Source organism: Heptranchias perlo, chromosome 7 (genome assembly GCF_035084215.1).
Source record: "Heptranchias perlo isolate sHepPer1 chromosome 7, sHepPer1.hap1, whole genome shotgun sequence".
NCBI classification, from domain to species: Eukaryota; Metazoa; Chordata; class Chondrichthyes; order Hexanchiformes; family Hexanchidae; genus Heptranchias; species Heptranchias perlo.
Window position 1 is genome coordinate 44,248,231 of NC_090331.1, and position 18,129 is coordinate 44,266,359.

The following is an 18,129-nucleotide window of genomic DNA, read 5'->3' on the forward strand; positions in this document are numbered from 1 at the left end:
AGAAGGCTGGTGGGCATACACCACCAAATTCTTGGTACACTGGAAAGCCTGCGCACAGTGTCAAGGGACATGGAGGAGTCCAGCTCCAACTTGGCACAGGGCTTTGCGCTGAGCCACATGGAATGGGTGGTACCTCCATCGGCACACCTGTGGGACCCACCATGATGTAATGTCTGATGACCGATATCTCAGCTTCCATTGCAGCAGAAACAGCTTCTGTTGCAGCACAAATGGATGCCATCAAAGGTCTGCATGCTTCATTTGGAGCTCACTGCTGCAATGGAAGCTCAGACTGCTGCTATCGTGGCTTGGACTACCACTATGGAACGGCGATTCCAAGGCGTCATAGCACTTCAGCAACCTGTTCTCCAGCAGATCACCAGGAGTGCTGAGCTGCCGCCCTGGGAGAATGGCAGGGTCACCATCCAGTCGAACCTGCTGTCCTTTCTCAGGATGACAGCATGCCTACTCCCAACCCTGCCACTTCACCAGTGCCCTTGCTGTTGCCTGTCTGCCAGCCAGGCCAGAATGCTGCAGCCTATGCTGAGATGGCGCATCCTGAAGCTGAGCCCTCTTGGCCCAGAGCTGCTCGAAGTCGTCCTCCACGGCCATCTGCATGCTCCTCAATTGAAGGTCCACGGCCTTCCACCACCCATGCTCCAGCAACTGGGGATGCACCTTGTAGGAACACTAGGAAGGAAAATGCACATGAACGACAGGCACTAAGCGACTGCATAAGGGTGAATAGTATGATGTTGTATAAAAGATTTCATGTGTAATTGCATTTGAAGTCGCAGTTGATGATTTTTATTTATGCGATGAGCTGTGGGAGGAAGCAATGTGTAATCATAAGGACAACGATTTGATAGTTATGTGGGAGAGGAAAGGTGAGGAGTACAGGACTGCTGGTGAATGGGGAGGTGTCATTGAGGTTAGTGATATCGCTCATGAATAAGGTAAGCACGCAGAGCCCTGGCAGACAGGGCCTGTGCACCTTGTTGCCTCCTTGCCCCTTCCTTCACTTCCTCCTCCGTCTCCTCCTCCTCCCACCTCTTCCTCCTCTTCCTTCTCTTCCTATGCCTCTTCCTTTGCCTATGGCTCAGGGTTTGCTGGATAGGTGGTGGGAAGGGCTGTCCTCTCATAAGGGCGAGATTGTGCAGCATAAAGCATACAATGACGAATCTCGACACCCACTCAGCTGAGTTGTGCAGGGCTCCTCTTGAATGGCCCAGGCAGCGGAAGTATTGCTTTAGGATGCTTACATTGTGCTTGATGATGTTCCATGTAGCTGCATGGCTCTCATTGTAGGCCCATTCTGCACATGTACGTGCGTTCCTGACTGAAGTCATGAGCCATCTCACGAGGGGATAGCCCTTGTCGCCTAGTAGCCAGCCTTTGACTTGTTGTGCTGGTTGAAATACAGGTGGGAGGTTGGACTGCGGCAGAACGAAGGAATCATGACTGTTGCCAGGGTAGCGGGCATTGACCTGCATGATGTGCTGCGTGTGGTCGCACACCAGCTGCACATTGAGGGAGTGGAACCCCTTTCTGTTCAGGAAGATGGCCGAGTTGAGATGTGGAGCAAGCATGGTAATATGTTTGCAGTTAATGGCATCCTGCACCATGGGGAAGCCTGGAATGTGAGCAAACCCTTGTGCCCGCTCATTCTGCTTCTCTCTGTTAAGCGGGAACGTTATTATTATTGCACAACTCGTACAGTGCCTCATCGACTCCCTTTATACAGCAGTGCACTGCAAACTGCAAGATGGTGCACATATCATATTGCCAGCAGCGGCCTGAAAGGATCCAGAGCTGTAAAAATTACCTTCACAGCCACTGGCAATGCTGTCCTTACCCTGCTCTGAGGCTGCAGTTGTGGCTGCAGCAGTTGACATATCTCCATCACAATCTCTTTTGTGAACCGCAGCCGTCGGATGCACTGATCTTCACTCAGGTTGGGGTAAATAAATTGGACCCTGAAGGCCCTCATTGGATATGGCCTCCTGCTAAGTGCCCTGCACCTCCTCCTCCTCCCCCCTCTCCTCGCAGCTTGACCTGCTCTGAATGGCCTCTCTGCATGCTCCCAGTCGTGTTCAATGTCCAGTGGGAGCTATAGCAGGCCACCCGTGATTGCCAGAAATCTTGTTCAGCACACGGTTGTAATGCAGGACCTGCCAGACCACTCTCTATATAATATTTCTCCAAGTATAGGAAGCTTCAACAAACACATACAAAGGCATCAGCAGCCAGAAGCAATAATCCAGCAACTAACCTGCAACTTCTGCATGATCCCTTTAAATGGTGCTGGTGGGGGGTCCTCCAGGCCGTCTACAACCTGTTCAGCTGTGCGTGGTTAGGACAGTGCGTTGGCTGGAGCGTTGAGTTCCAAAATCATATCTGTCCCTTTAAATCAGTGTGGCACACAGATCAAACACATATTCCCCTTACTTTATATGCTGCCGGCGTTCATTATCTGTGCGTGTGCGAACGCCTTTACCAAGATGGTGTCTGGCGCACGTCACGATAGATGCGTGTGGGCGCATTCCAGACGTATTTTGGGTCCTTGGGAGGCCACGTAGCACCTACAAAATGGGCACTACACGGCCCAATTTATAGCCTTCTGTTTTTGGTGGTGATGGTTGTGGGAGGAATATTGGTCAAGATACTGGAAACTCCCTTAGTTTCTTTCAGAAATTGATACCATAAGTAACAAGATCTTCAGTGTGTCAGCTTGGATCAGTTGGTAACACTGTTTTCTGAGTCATTAGGCTGTCAGTTTAAATCCCACCCTATGGGGTCGATTTTCACCAATCTGATGGGTGCAAATATGGCGATAATGAGGTAAAAATGGTGGTGCAGTACTAACCACCTTGTTTGTGCTTATGAAAGATCGCTGCCGTCATCTTGATTCAGGTTAGGACGCAGGTAGCTCCTGCCAGTAACTGGCACCAACGTTTTTAAATGTGGGTCCTATGATGCAGATAGGACCCTAATTAAATTTTCAGGCAATTCAGTGCACCACTGCTGAGGGCAGGACCTGCACAGGAAACTGGGTGTTGCAGGAAGTTGAGAGTGTCTTTGGAACACTATTTAAAGGGCATGCACAGGTAAATAGCTGGATCATAGGATCTGTTCTGGTAGAGTTTATTGGTTGCCTGAGAGTGCTGGGAGAGGTTGTTGGCGGCTTTTTCTGGATTTCAGGAGCCTCTAAGAAGGTAGACAATCTCATTAAAATTGGAGCAGCTTGGCGACCTCCATGTGGTTAGCAGGACAGCAGCAGCAGCAGCAAGGCAGAAACAGCAACAACATGGGGAGCCATAACCTGCTGGGGAGGCTGCCGGATCCTTGCGAAGGAGGTGGGGGCGGGGAGCAAGAAAGTAACAATACCAAGCTCAGAGGGTGTACCGGACCAGGGTCACATATCTCAACTTCTTTATGGAGCAACGACTGTGAAGGCTGTGAAACTGTAACTGCGCTGTCACCTGCTGTAGTCTGATCTGGAGCCCAATATACAAGTAGGGCATGCCTTGCCGGTGGCCGTCAAAGTTATGACAACGCTGAGCTTCTTTGCCTCTGGGTCCTTCCAGGCTGAGCAGATGACATGGTGCATATTAGTCAATTTTCTGTCCATTCCTGCAGTCAGCAGATGATAGACATCTTATTTCGGAAGATAAGCACATACATACATTTCCCCATGGACAGCATGAACCAACAAGAGCAGGTTGTTAGCTTCTTGCGGCTGCTGGCTTCCCCTAAGTGCAAGGAGTAATAGATTACACACAAATGTCCATCAGGGCAGCGCCACATTAGCCAGCTGCATTTTTTAATCGAAAAGGATTTTACTCGCTGAATGTCCAACTTGGCAGTGACCATAATGTGAGGATTATGAAGGTGTGTGCGCAGTTCCCTGGGCGATGACATGATTTTTTTTATTCGTTAATGGGATGTGGGCGTCGCTGGCGAGGGCCAGCATTTATTGCCCATCCCTAATTGCCCTTGAGAAGATGGTGGTGAGCCGCCTTCTTGAACCGCTGCAGTCCGTATGGTGAAGGTTCTCCCACAGTGCTGTTAGGTAGGGAGTTCCAGGATTTTGACCCAGTGATGATGAAGGAACGGCGATATATTTCCAAGTCGGGATGGAGTGTGACTTGGAGGGGAACGTGCAGGTGGTGTTGTTGACGATCCGGATTCTTTCCCCTCAGTCTGGTTCAGTAAAAACTGAAGTCGAATACATTTTAAAGTTCAACACAACTTTAATAGCAGGGTTCTTAGTCTGCAGCATTGATTTGGACTCCTGATAGAGTCCCTCTATGCTGGCAGAGCAAGAACAAGAAACATACAGAAATCCACACGTTTTTATACAAATCAATAGGGGTTGGAACATACTTAACGAGGGTCAACACCAATCATAAGCCGGGCATAGGTTGCCATGCGAGGTTACATTATTTCCGGCCAATCATAAATCGTCCATGCTGCTGTTAGACATCAAAGGGGATATTTCCTCACCTTCCGACTTGGAATGTTCTTCCCTGTCCCTTCTGTTCCTTATCTCCCAACCTGGAATGTCTTTCAACTTTGGCTAAGCTCGTTACCTATATTGATCTGCCATAAACATGGAGACATTCAGACCAGTCCTTGAATCACATCAAAGACTCTACATTGCTAAGACCATGCAAACCTGCTGACTACGCAAACATATGGCCCAGCAGGAGGCCAGGCCACCTGTACCAATCTCAGTTACTAACTAATTAACCCTTTCTAATCACTTTGCATTCTGCTTCTTTGCCACGTAGGCATCTTAATATTTTACCGAAAACTGACCACGTAGGGATTCTCATTGTTCCCATGTGCCTGCTGCCCTTGTCCTTCTAGGTGGTAGAGGTCGCGGGTTTGGGAGGTGCTGTTGAAGAAGCCTTGGCGAGTTGCTGCAGTGCATCCTGTAGATGGTACACACTGCAGCCACAGTGCGCCGGTGGTGAAGGGAGTGAATGTTTAGGGTGGTGGATGGGGTGCCAATCAAGCGGGCTGCTTTGTCCTGGATGGTGCCGAGCTTCTTGAGTGTTGTTGGAGCTGCACTCATCCAGGCAAGTGGAGAGTATTCCATCACACTCCTGACCTGTGCCTTGTAGATGGTGGAAAGGCTTTGGGGAGGCAGGAGGGGAGTCAGTTGCCGCAGAATACCCAGCCTCTGACCTGTTCTTGTAGCCACAGTATTTATGTGGCTGGTCCAGTTAAGTTTCTGGTCAATGGTGACCCCCAGGATGTTGATGGTAGGGGAATCGGCGAAGGTAATGCCGTTGAATGTCAAGGGGAGGTGGTTAGACTCTCTCTTGTTGGAGATGGTCATTGCTTGGCACTTGTCTGGCGCGAATGTTACTTGCCACTTATCAGCCCAAACCTGGATGTTGTCCAGTCTTGCTGTATCCGGGCACAGACTGCTTCATTATCTGAGGGGTTGCGAATGGAACTGAACACTGTGCAATCACCAGCGAACATCCCCATTTCTGACCTTATGATGGAGGGAAGGACATTGATGAAGCAGCTGAAGATGGTTGGGCCAAGGACACTGCCCTGAGGAACTCCTGCAGCAATGTCATGGGGCTGAGATGAATGGCCTCCAACAACCACAACCATCTTCCTTTGTGCTAGGTATGACTCCAGCCACTGGAGAGATTTCCCCCTGATTCCCATTGACTTCAATTTTACTAGGGCTCCTTGGTGCATCACTCGGTCAAATGCTGCCTTGATGTCAAGGGCAGTCACTCTCACCTCACCTCACCTCACCTTTGGAATTCAGCTGTTTTGTCCATGTTTGGACCAAGGCTGTAATGAGGTCTGGAGCCGAGTGGTCCTGGCAGAACCCAAACTGAGCATCGGTGAGCAGGTTATTGGTGAGTAAGTGCCGCTTGATAGCACTGTCGATGACACCTTCCATCACTTTGCTGATGATTGAGAGTAGACTGATGGGGCGGTAATTGGCCGGATTGGAATTGTCCTGCTTTTTGTGGACAGGACTTACCCGGACAATTTTCCACATTGTCGGGTAGATGCCAGTGTTGTAGCTGTACTGGAACAATTTGGCTAGAGGCGCAACTAGTTCTGGAGCACAAGTCTTCAGCACTACAGCCGGGATGTTGTCGGGGCCCATAGCCTTTGCTGTATCCAGTGCACTCAGCCGTTTCTTGATATCACGTGGAGCGAATTGAATTGGCTGAAGACTGGCTTCTGTGAAGTTGGGGATATCGGGAGGAGGCTGAGCTGGATCATCCACTCGGCACTTCTGGCTGAAGATGGTTGCAAACGCTTCAGCCTTGTCTTTTGCACTCATGTGCTGGACTCCGCCATCATTGAGAATGGGGATGTTTACAGAGCCTCCCCCTCTTGTTAGTTGTTTGATTGTCCACCACCATTCATGACTGGATGTGACAGGACTGCAGAGCTTTGATCTCATCCATTGATTGTGGAATCTCTTAGCTCTGTCTTTTTTTTATTCGTTCATGTGATGTGGGCGTCGCTGGTGAGGCAAGCATTTATTGTCCATCCCTAATTGCCCTTGAGAAGGTGGTGGTGAGCCGCCTTCTTGAACTGCTGCAGTCCGTGTGGTGAAGGTTCTCTCACAGTGCTGTTAGGAAGGGAGTTCCAGGATTTTGACCCAGCGACGATGAAGGAATGGCGATATATTTCCAAGTCGGGATGGTGTGTGACTTGGAGGGGAACGTGCAGGTGGTGTTGTTCCCATGTGCCTGCTGCTCTTATCCTTCTAGGTGATAGAGGTTGTGGGTTTGGGAGGTGCTGTCGAAGAAGCCTTGGCGAGTTGCTGCAGTGCATCCTGTGGATGGTACACACTGCAGCCACAGTGCGCCGGTGGTGAAGGGAGTGAATGTTTAGGGTGGTGGATGGGGTGCCAATCAAGCGGGCTGCTTTGTCCTGGATGGTGTCGAGCTTCTTGAGTGTTGTTGGAGCTGCACTCATCCAGGCAAGTGGAGAGTATTCCATCACACTCCTGACTTGTGCCTTGTAGATGGTGGTAAAGGCTTTGGGGAGTCAGGAGGTGAGTCACTATAGCATGTTGCTTCAGCTGTTCAGCATGCACGTAGTCCTGTGGAATAAAATTCTGCTGCTGCTGCTGATGGCCCACAGCGCCTCATGGATGCCCAGTTTTGAGCTGCTAGATCTGCTCTGAATCTATCCCATTTAGCACGGTGATAGTGCCACACAACACGTTGGATGGTGTCCTCAGTGCGAAGACAGGACTTCGTCTCCACGAGGACAGTGCGGTGGTCACTCCTACCAATACTATCATGGACAGATGCATCTGCGACAGGTGGATTGGTGAGGACGAGGTCAAGTAGGTTTTTCCCTTGTGTTGGTTCGCTCACCACCTGCCACAGGCCCAGTCTGGCAGCTATGTCCTTCAGGACTTGGCCAGCTCGGTCAGTAGCGGTGCTACTGAGCTATTCTTGGCGATGGACATTGAAGTCCCCCACCCAGAGTACATTTTGTGCCCTTGCTACCCTCAGTGCTTCCTCCAAATGGTGCTCAACTTGGCGGAGGACTGATTCATCAGTTGAGGGAGGGCGGTAAGTGGTAATCAGCAGGAGGTATCCTTGCCCATGTTTGACCTGATGCCATGAGATTTCATGGGGTCCGAAGTCAATGTTGAGGACTCCCAGAGCCACCCCTTCCTGCCTGTATATCACTGTACCGCCACATCTAGTGGTGGGTCTGTCCTGCCAGTGGGACAGGACATACCCAGGGATGGTGATGGAAGTGTCTGGGCCATTGGCTGAAAGGTATGATTCTGTGCGTGTGGCTCCGTCAGGCTGTTGCTTGACTAGCCTGTGGAACAGCTCTCCCAATTTTGGCACGAGTCCCCAGATGTTAGTGAGGAGGACTTTGCAGGGTCGACTGGGCTTGGTTTGCCGTTGTCGTGTCCGGTGCCTAGTGGTTCGACTGGTTTTATTCTTATTGTGACTTTCTGTAGCAAGATTGTACAACTGAGTGGCTTGCTAGGCCATTTCAGAGAGCGGTTAAGAATCTACCACATTGCTGTGGGTCTGGAGTCACATATAGGCCAGACGGGGTAAGGACGGTAGGTTTCCTTCCCTCAAGGACATTAGTGAACCAGATGGGTTTTTCCGACAATCCGGTAGTTTCATGGCTACTATTACTGATACTAGTTTTTTTTATTCCAGATTTTTTATTTAATTAATTAAATTTAAATTCCCCAGCTGCCCTGGCGGGATTTGAACTCATGACTCCAGATTATTCGTCCCGGCCTCTGGATTACTAGTCCAGTAACATAACCACTATGCTACCGTACCCATAATGTTGCCATATTGCAGGAATTGAATGTCCCGCCAATTTTCCAGCAGAAGCTGCCAGTGTGTCGGTGACTGCTGGAGGGCAAGGGCTATCCTCTGAACACCTGGCTGATGACCCCACTACATCACCCTTGCATTCCAACAGAACATTGCTACAACTAGAGCCATGGCAGTTTCAATGTTTCCATTACCTGGATCATTTTGGGGGAGGCTTCCAGTACAGGCCGCACTGAATTTCCTGCTGCCTAACGTCACCATCCACAGCAGCTGAAGTATGGAAATTGAGCACCAAGAAGCCAGTCTTGACTCTGAGGAAGGGAGTGCTAAAGAGTAAGGGCCGACTTTTAGCAGCACCAGCTGACAGTTTGCGCAGCGAGAGACAACTTCATTCAGCACAAAGTTTCCCCCCAACCATGCCAACAACGGTCCTCTGCAATATCCTTCCCTCTCCTCCTACCCTGCCCAGATTAAATGAAAATCAAACACTATCAATCTCACACATGCCGCCTGAAAACTCTGGCTCTGATGATAATGTGGAACCACTGCGTGAACACACGCACATAATATCCAAAAATTCCAAATCTTTACTGGCTTTAACAACTGCCAACAACAACGCAGTCACTCAATAGTGTCTTTTCTATTTGCTTTTTTTCCTACTTTGGTAGGTGCTGTCTCTGTGGTTTCAATATGCCTGGTGAAAGGCCGCAATTGCTCAAATGAGGGATGTTTGTGGTTGGTAACCTGTAGGAGTTTGCCCCCGAGAGGGACCAGCTGCACATTGATACCATCCGGCTGATGCCAGGGCAGTCTGGCCCATCTAACTTGGTGGCACCTTTGTGGGCATTGGATGAGGGTGTGATGAGGGTGCAGCCATACTGCCTGACTGAAAGAGGGCAGCATATGCAGCTTCCACTTCATCAGTTCCACTCCTGTGGGGTAGCATACCTGCTCTCCCACTGATCTGCCTGAGAACAGATTGCAGATGGCCTATAACCCAATCAAAGCCCCTATCCGTTCCATCCCCGTCTGTCTACACTGCCGGGCAGCCTTTCCAAGCTGGAGGAGATGGTCGAAGCCAGAACCTGAATGGCTGCAGTTTGATCTGCTATCAAAGCTGCCATTGATGGTGACAAAGGCTCCCATGTTGCAGGCCCGACTGCAGCTTCCACAGGAGAGATTGCAGAGAAGTAAATGCCTTGCTCCAGAACACCACACATGCTAGAGGAGGATACCTCTGTACTCTCAGCCATGACTCGGCAGCTACTTGGCAGGTTATCCAATGCATCCAATATTTGCTCCATGTCCTTGTTGCGTGCCCCTCTCAGATAAGGCCGAAGACCAATTTCTTCTGGGTGCACCTCCAAATGGGCACCTATCTGGCGATGAGAGAGGAAAGTGAGGCAAAGGCACTATTGTACCCTTCCACTTTATTTGCATAACATTTCGACACTTGCGCAAATACTGAATGCCGGCAGCACGTAAAGGGGAAAATGGATACAATCAGTGTGCAACGCTGATTTAAAGTGATAGACACCATTTTAGGACTGAATGCTCCACTCAACGCACAGTCTTAACCGCGACCATCTGAACATGTCTTAGAAGAACCCCCACCAACGGTATTTAAAGGAACCATGCAGGATTAACAGGTTAGTTACTGGATTATTGCTTCTGGCTGCTGATACATTTGTAACTGTTTTTGGAGGTCTCCTGGATTTGAATACTAGGTCAAGAGGACATCGCCTAACATTTAGAGCCAGAATGTGCAGGAGTGAAGTTAGGAATCGCTTCTACACGCAAAGGGTGATAGAAGTTTGGAACGCTCTTCAACAAACGGCAGTTGATGCTACCTCACTTGTGAATTTTAAATCTGAGTTTGATAGATTTCTGTGAACCAAGGGTATTAAGGGATATGGGGCTAAGTCAGGTATATGGAGTTAGGTCACAGGTCAACCATGATCTCATTGAATGGGGGAACAGGCTCGAGGAGCTAAATGCCACTGCCACTTGTCGCTTCCTGTTATGTGCCACCTTCTCCTGCAAGAAAGCGGGACGTGTGTCTGGGTCATGTGCCGGTCATGATTGAATAGCTGCCAGTGTGTGTGGCCTGTGAGTTGTGGGTGGGCGGCTTGCAATAGTGGTAATGTGTAAGGGTAAGAGGAAGTATCTGATAGGCAGAGTTGAGTACTGATGGAAAGAGTTTGTTGGTGGGTGGGTGATGGGGGGTGTCGTGCGTGGAGCAGAGGATGCGGCTAGTGGTGCAGTTGGTAGGAAACTCCACTTCACAGTTGACCTCACTCACCTTGACCACTCGTGATAAAGCATTAAACTTCTTCTTGCACTGCATCCATGTTCGTGGTGCCTGGCATTGACTTCGTCCCCCGCTGCCTCCCACTGCCTTTTGAGCATATGTCTGGAGGGCATCTTGCCCCCCGCCCCCCCCCCCTGCAGATATAGGATGTTCCTCCTTCTGTCCACCTCTTGTACCAAGGCCTCTAGTGCATCAGCAGAGAACCTTGGTGCACGCACTCTTGCAGGCCTGGTACAAACTCAGATCGGCAGATTGGTGAGGTCTGGCATGCAGATTGGAGGATGTGGGATTTACTAGTGTGCAACCTTTATTCAATGTTTTAACATAACTCATCAGTTTGTAATCATAGGGACGGGACCTGCATCTGCATTTTACGTGTGCGATGTCTGATCTACGTTCAGACTCCGTGCAGACAGCAGACTGTTATTTTCAGCAAATAACAGATACTGGCTATCTTTAAGAGATTTTAAGAGACATCCTCCCTTTAAGAGATTGGGTCTCCCCCTGCTGGTGGAAAGTCCGCATTACCTTGAATCCTCCTGTCAGGCCTGGTTTTTAACGCTGCTGTCAGGTAAGTCCTCAGGCCGCACAAATATCTCGTCCTGCCTCCGCAGGAAGCACCAGGCACGGGTTAGTCACGGATCGTGTTATCCACGCCCGATTATTGGCCTTGTCCAATTTAACCCCCAGTGTCTCTCTGCCCCTTTTTCCTCTCATTTGTGTCCAGCAAGCTGTTCCTGAGTGCAAAGCAGAGGAAAATCACTGTTACATTTTAAAATGACAGGAATGTAGCTTAAAAATGTGAGAAGTTTGATAACTGAAGGAAAATGCTTCGCAAACACTGAGCACAATCAATGCAACGGTGACTATATTTATGCCAAAAAGGATGTTCACTTTATTTCTAAAATGGACCAAACTGTTTCTGGAACAAAATGGTTATACCTGAAATGTTAACATGTCTTTTCTCTCCACAGATGCTGATTTTCGTGCTGAGCATTTCCAGCATTTTTTTTGTTTCAGATTTCCAGCATATGTAGTTTTTACTTAACCTTTTAGATCATTTTACTGTGTCTCAATAGTTTTTCCATATATCAATAGTTCATTTGTGTCCATCTGTTCTATTTTCATACTTTAATAATCTCATTACAGATATGCTTTTTGTTTTGTGCATTCCTATCTTCTTTTTTCTTGCCTCAATTGCTGTTGAAATCCAACTTTGAACAGTGACCTTTACTCATATGATAGCAATGGTGCCACCCAGCGACTTGCGTACAAATTAGTACTGAAAACTCAATGGAACAAGATGCAAAAGGGGAAATATTTTCTGTCATTTTCTTTGCAGATTCGGCTTTCCAAACATGGGATCTGTTTTAGGTGGTGTAGTGGAATATCTATTCATTTATCAGTCATTGTTGATTGAATAATTCCTTTTGCTTTGATGCTGGGCCTCCAAAACACAGTAATTAAAGTGTCTGTAAAAGTGCTAATGTTTTACTGTTTGGATAACTACTCAACAGTATACAAACATGTGAAATCACTTATTGGTAACAGGGTGTTATTTCATTCAGTCATGTTATTTACTGTGAGAACTGGGAATGATCTCTGGGCAGTTTGTCCCCACTCCCTAGTCCAGGAATGGAGTGGCTAAGTGTAGTATTCCTATTGCTGGCCTGGCTGAGATCAGCACAGACCAGGATATCAAACCTGGGACTTCTGTATCAGGCTTGTAGGCAGAAAATTTAGAACTGTAGACGATTACAGATGCAGAGTCCATTCCCCCCCAAGTCTATTGGCACATATTTTTTTTGAGGTGGGGGGGGGGTCCAAGGGCATGGTTCCTGTAAATTTTGAATGTTTACATTGCAAATACTGCAATCTAGTTAATTTTAAACATTTTTGATTTCACAATTAATAGATTTTTTAATGTAAAAATTATAGGAAGAATAAGTGACATTTGGGTTTGTCCATATTCAACAGACTAACCTGATCATCACTTCCCCAATAACTACAGGGATACCACTGCCCCTTTCACAGAGGCACTCTCCGCCCCGTCTAACTCCCTGAGTTCACATAGGCACTTTTTGCCTCCCAGTTTATAGATGTACATTCCTCTCCAAACTCCCCACACTTCATAGAGCCACTTTCCCTCTTCAAACTCCTTCCTCCAGTTCACAGAGGCACTCTCCCCTCCTTGGTTATCTAATCAAAACTGGTTCCAGCTGCAGTTCCTTCCTGATACTGCTGCTTTTCTTTGGGAGCGGAATTCCTGTAAACAGGCAGGAATTCATGATCCATCACAAGCCCAGGAATTCCCACTTGAATCTTGCAGCAAAGAATCCCAGAGTGAAGTGGTGGTGTCAGGTATTAGCTGCACACAGAACCAGCAGTGGGAGATGCATTAAGCAGCGGAGTGGTAGTGATTTCTTTGTTAAATCACCTGCTGCATTGTAAGTTTGATGCCTCAGAGGATAAAAAGATGCACCGATCTATCTGACTGTGTAGAGATTCTTCCTGAATTCTAGCATATCCAGAACTCAACAGCTGATCTGACTGGTGGACTCAATGCCTGATTGATTTTCAGAACCCATTCTTCACTTGAAATTACGAACAATGACGTAGAAATTTGATGGCGCCGCACTGTTTTCAGGTGCTAAATGGGCACTTAAGCCTCCAATATGGCGGGCAGGAAGCGCACGCTTATTACAAGCTGAAAGTGCGCTGCCTGCCATATTGGTGTAGGCAAAAAAATAGGCGACTAGTACCTGCGCCTGAAACGAGTCTATTAGACTCTTTGCATGTGCGAATAAGAGCCCGAACACTGTTTGAGGACCCGCCTGCAATATTGGTTTGCCCTGAGGCAGGCAGCCAGTGCTGGCTGCATTCAGGAAAACCAGGTCTACATGTGGCCTAATAGGTGGTCCTTAAAGGGACTGCTGCAGACCACTACCAAAAAGGTAAGTTTGTTAAAAATAGTTACCTGAGCAGGACTGCTCCTCCCAATCCCACTTTAAAATTACGGGTCTTTGCTGGCCACCGCTCAGCCCACCCGCCGAACACTGACGATACCCTCCCTCCCCGATGGCCGCCGCTATCCTCCCTCCCGGTCACCGCCAACCTCCCGATCGCCCCCTCCCAATCCCCTTTAAGGACTTACCTGAGGGCCAAAGCCGGCGATGCAGCAGCTCAATCTTTGAGGCCTCTTATCCAGCGAGCTGCCTGGGGACACCCATCAGGTGTCCGCAGCTCGCCAGTTCGATGATAATGAGGCCCGAGGCCCAATGTTTGGTGTGCCTTGGGCCTATACAATCACGCACAGGGATTGATCCCTGCACCCAGTTTGTGCTGGCCTGTTCTCCTTCATTAGCTAGCACACCTCAGCACTGAATATCAACACTGTTGTAATCTTCCAGTGTGTTTTCCTGGTGCATAACCTATAAATGGCAAACTGTTACAGCGCTAAAGCTGCTCGCTGAATTTTCCCTGCTGCTGGTCCAAGCCGGACACCCAAGAATCCTGCACGTCTATGGTAATGGTCCCTTCATTGTTTCTGCTGGCCTCACCCAGCGACCACAGGCTCACTGGACCACTTTTCAACCTCAACCCAACATCCTTTCAGACCCATGACTACTCTCCAGCTTCCATACAAGAACTCCAGATTATTCTCCCTCCCTGAACAGATTCTGGACTACTTTCTGAGTGCTGTATGGACCCTGACCAACATTTGCTCATTGTGCTGACTCTTGCTCATCCTGTCCCATACTCTCCCAGTAAGTTTTACGCTTCGCACAGGCCTCCGGCTACTCTCTGTTTTCATTTTTATCTTCAAAATATCATGTCCTTCACATTCACGATCTCATCCCAAGAAACTTCATAAGCTCCTGAGCCTCAATGAAACCTGGTTTCTTTCTCACCTAGACTACCCCACGACCTCATGTTGCACCATGTCCCCCGATCTAATTGCTGTGGAGGTGCCCATATCAGTCTGTCCTCCCATTCCCTCTGTCTCATTCTCCACATACAAACACCTCCGCCTCCTCCATCCCAACCACCTCTCCTTCAAATTTCTCATCATCTACTTCCATCCTGGATCTCCACAGTGCCATCCTCCCTCTCCTCCTCCCTTGTCACCACCAGATCCTGGACAGAACTTTTACTGGGTTGCAGGATTCCTAAGAGTGCAGGGCATCTACTAATAAAAAGAAATAGAAGCTGAACCAATCAAATCATTCAAAGTAGTTTTTCACAGTAAGTCACTCCATGAATTTTAGAAACTTTTTTGGAAGTGACTATTTCAAAATGCTGCCATTTTACTTCAGAGGTGGTGGTTGCGGGGCGGGGTGATTAGAGTACTGTGCTTTATTCTCATAATGTGAAACAAAAGCAGACACAAAGGGCCTGATTTTACTGGAAAAATAACGGTGTCTGAATGACGCACGCCGTTATTAATGCACAAATCGCCAGCAACTTGTAGCGAGCGAAAACAGCATCTCCGCTTAACTTCCCCGTGATTTTCATGAAGTTGCTGCATTTGCACATTAATTGTCCATTAAACTCGTCACAGAAAATTATGTCTAGTAATTAACAGCGTAAGTACCGTTTTAACGATGTGATAATTGTTAATGACTTCAAATCAACCTCTCTTGCCCAGAAAGTGAACAATAATAAGTGTGGAGTCCCATTCATTCAGGTTGTGAATTATTTTAGGAGATATAAAAAAAGTTTAATTTTTATTCTTACTTTTCTTTTCTGTCTTTTTTCTCTCTCTCTTAATCCAATCTTTCTTTCCCTGTATTTCTCTTTCTGTACCCGATTTGACATTGAAATCACCCACTCTAATTCACCCTCCTTCTCAGTCCTTCCTCTGCTTATTTCTCAATCTTTAAATCTCACTGGTTAAGGAAGGAGGTACACTGTTTGTCCTGTGGTTCACTCAGGTCCCAGAAGCCCTGTTGAGAATTTGAGAGCTGCAGTCAGTAAGGAAAATAGGGTATTTATTTTCCAGGAACCAATCAGATATCAAGAAACGGCTGAGTGCATTGGATACAACAAAGGCTATGGGCCCGACAACATCCCGGCTGTAGTGTTGAAGACTTGTGCTCCAGAACTAGCCACGCCTCTAGCCAAACTGTTCCAGAACAGCTACAACACTGGCATCTACCAGACAATGTGGAAAATTGCCCAGGTATGTCCTGATCACAAAAAGCAGGACAAATCCAACCCGGCCAATTACCACCCCATCAATCTACTTTCAATCATCAGCAAAGTGATGGAAGGTGTCGTTGACAGTGCTATCAAGCGGCACTTACTCACCAATAACCTGCTGACCGATGCTCAGTTTGGGTTTCGCCAGGACCACTCGGCTCCAGACCTCATTACAGTCTTGGTCCAAACATGGACAAAAGAGCTGAATTCCAGAGGTGAGGTGAGAGTGACTGCCCTTGACATCAAGGCAGCATTTGACAGAGTGTTGGCACCAAGCAGCCCTAGTAAAATTGAAGTCAATGGGAATCAGGGGGAAAACTCTCCAGTGGCTGGAGTCGTACCTAGCACAAAGGAAGATGGTAGTGGTTGTTGGAGGCCAATCATCTCAGCCCCATGACATTGCTGCAGGAGTTCCTCAAGGCAGTGTCCTAGGCCCAACCATCTTCAGCTGCTTCATCAATGACCTTCCCTCCATCATAAGTCAGAAATGGGGATGTTCGCTGATGATTGCACAGTGTTCAGTTCCATTCGCAACCCCTCAGATAATGAAGCAGTCCGTGCCCGCATGCAGCAAGATCTGGACAACATCCAGGCTTGGGCTGATAAGTGGCAAGTAACATTCGCGCCAGACAAATGCCAGGCAATGACGATCTCCAACAAGAGAGAGTCTAACCTTGACATTCAACAGCATTACCATCGCCGAATCCCCCACCATCAACATCCTGGGGGTCACCATTGACCAGAAACTTAACTGGACCAGCCACATAAATACTGTGGCTACAAGAGCAGGTCAGAGGCTGGGTATTCTGCGGCGAGTGACTCACCTCATGACTCCCCAAAGCCATTCCACCATCTACAAGGCACAAGTCAGGAGTGTGATGGAATACTCTCCACTTGCCTGGATGAGAGCAGCTCCAACAACACTCAAGAAGCTCGACTCCATCCAGGACAAAGCAGCCAGTTTGATTGTCACCCCATCCACCACCCTAAACATTCACTCCCTTCACCACTGACACACCGTGGCTGCAGTGTGTACCATCCACAGAATGCACTGCAGCAACTCGCCAAGGCTTCTTCGACAGCACCTCCCAAACCCACGACCTCTACCACCTAAAAGGACAAAGGCAGCAGGCACATGGGAACAACACCACCTGCACCATGGGAACACACCATCCCGACTTGAAAATATTTTTTTTATTCGTTCATGGGATGTGGGCGTCGCTGGCAAGGCCAGCATTTACTGCCTATCCCTAATTGCCCTTGAGAAGGTGGTGGTGAGCCGCCTTCTTGAACCGCTGCAGTTCGTGTGGTGAAGGTTCTCCCACAGTGCTGTTAGGAAGGGAGTTCCAGGATTTTGACCCAGCGACGATGAAGGAACGGCGATATATTTCCAAGTCGGGATGGCGTGTGACTTGGAGGGGAATGTGTAGGTGGTGTTGTTCCCATGTATCTGCTGCCCATGTCCTTCTAGGTGGTGGAGGTCGTGGGTTTGGGAGGTGCTGTCGAAGAAGCCTTGGCGAGTTGCTGCAGTGCATCCTGTGGATGGTACACACTGCAGCCACTATGCACCGGGGGTGAAGGGAGTGAATGTTTAGGGTGGTGGATGGGGTGCCAATCAAGCGGGTTGCTTTGTCTTGGATGGTGTTGCGCTTCTTGAGTGTTGTTGGAGCTGCAATCATCCAGGCAAGTGGCGAGTATTCCATCACACTCCTGACTTATATCGCCGTTCCTTCATCGTCGCTGGGTCAAAATCCTGGAACTCCCTACCTAACAGCACTGTGGGAGAACCTTCACCACACGGACTGCAGCGGCTCACCACCACCTTCTCAAGGGCAATTAGGGATGGGCAATAAATGCTGGCCTTGGCAGCGATGCCCACATCCCATGAACAAATAAAAAAAATCAAAAACACTTGTTTCACTACCTCTAGACAAGTGGTTTAGACACATACAAACATACGAACAATGACGGACAGGAAAAGACCCTCTGGTTCACCCAGCCTGTAACACACAATTGTGATACCAGGCCAGTTTGGAGAAAAAAATCTGGAAGATTCCTCTCTGACTCCCCAGGCGTTCAAAACTAGTCCAGGAAATCACTCTGACCCTAATAATTCCTTGCAGCATCTACGTTTTGTAAAAGGTAATCTCTGCCCATTCTAGAAGCAGGTCCTGCTCTCGTTTGAAGGAATTCAGCGAATTGGCGTCCACTGCACAAGCCGGCAGCCTGTTCCAAAGGTCCACTGTTCTCTGGCAAATGAACCACCTCCTGACATCCAACCTACACCTGACCTTA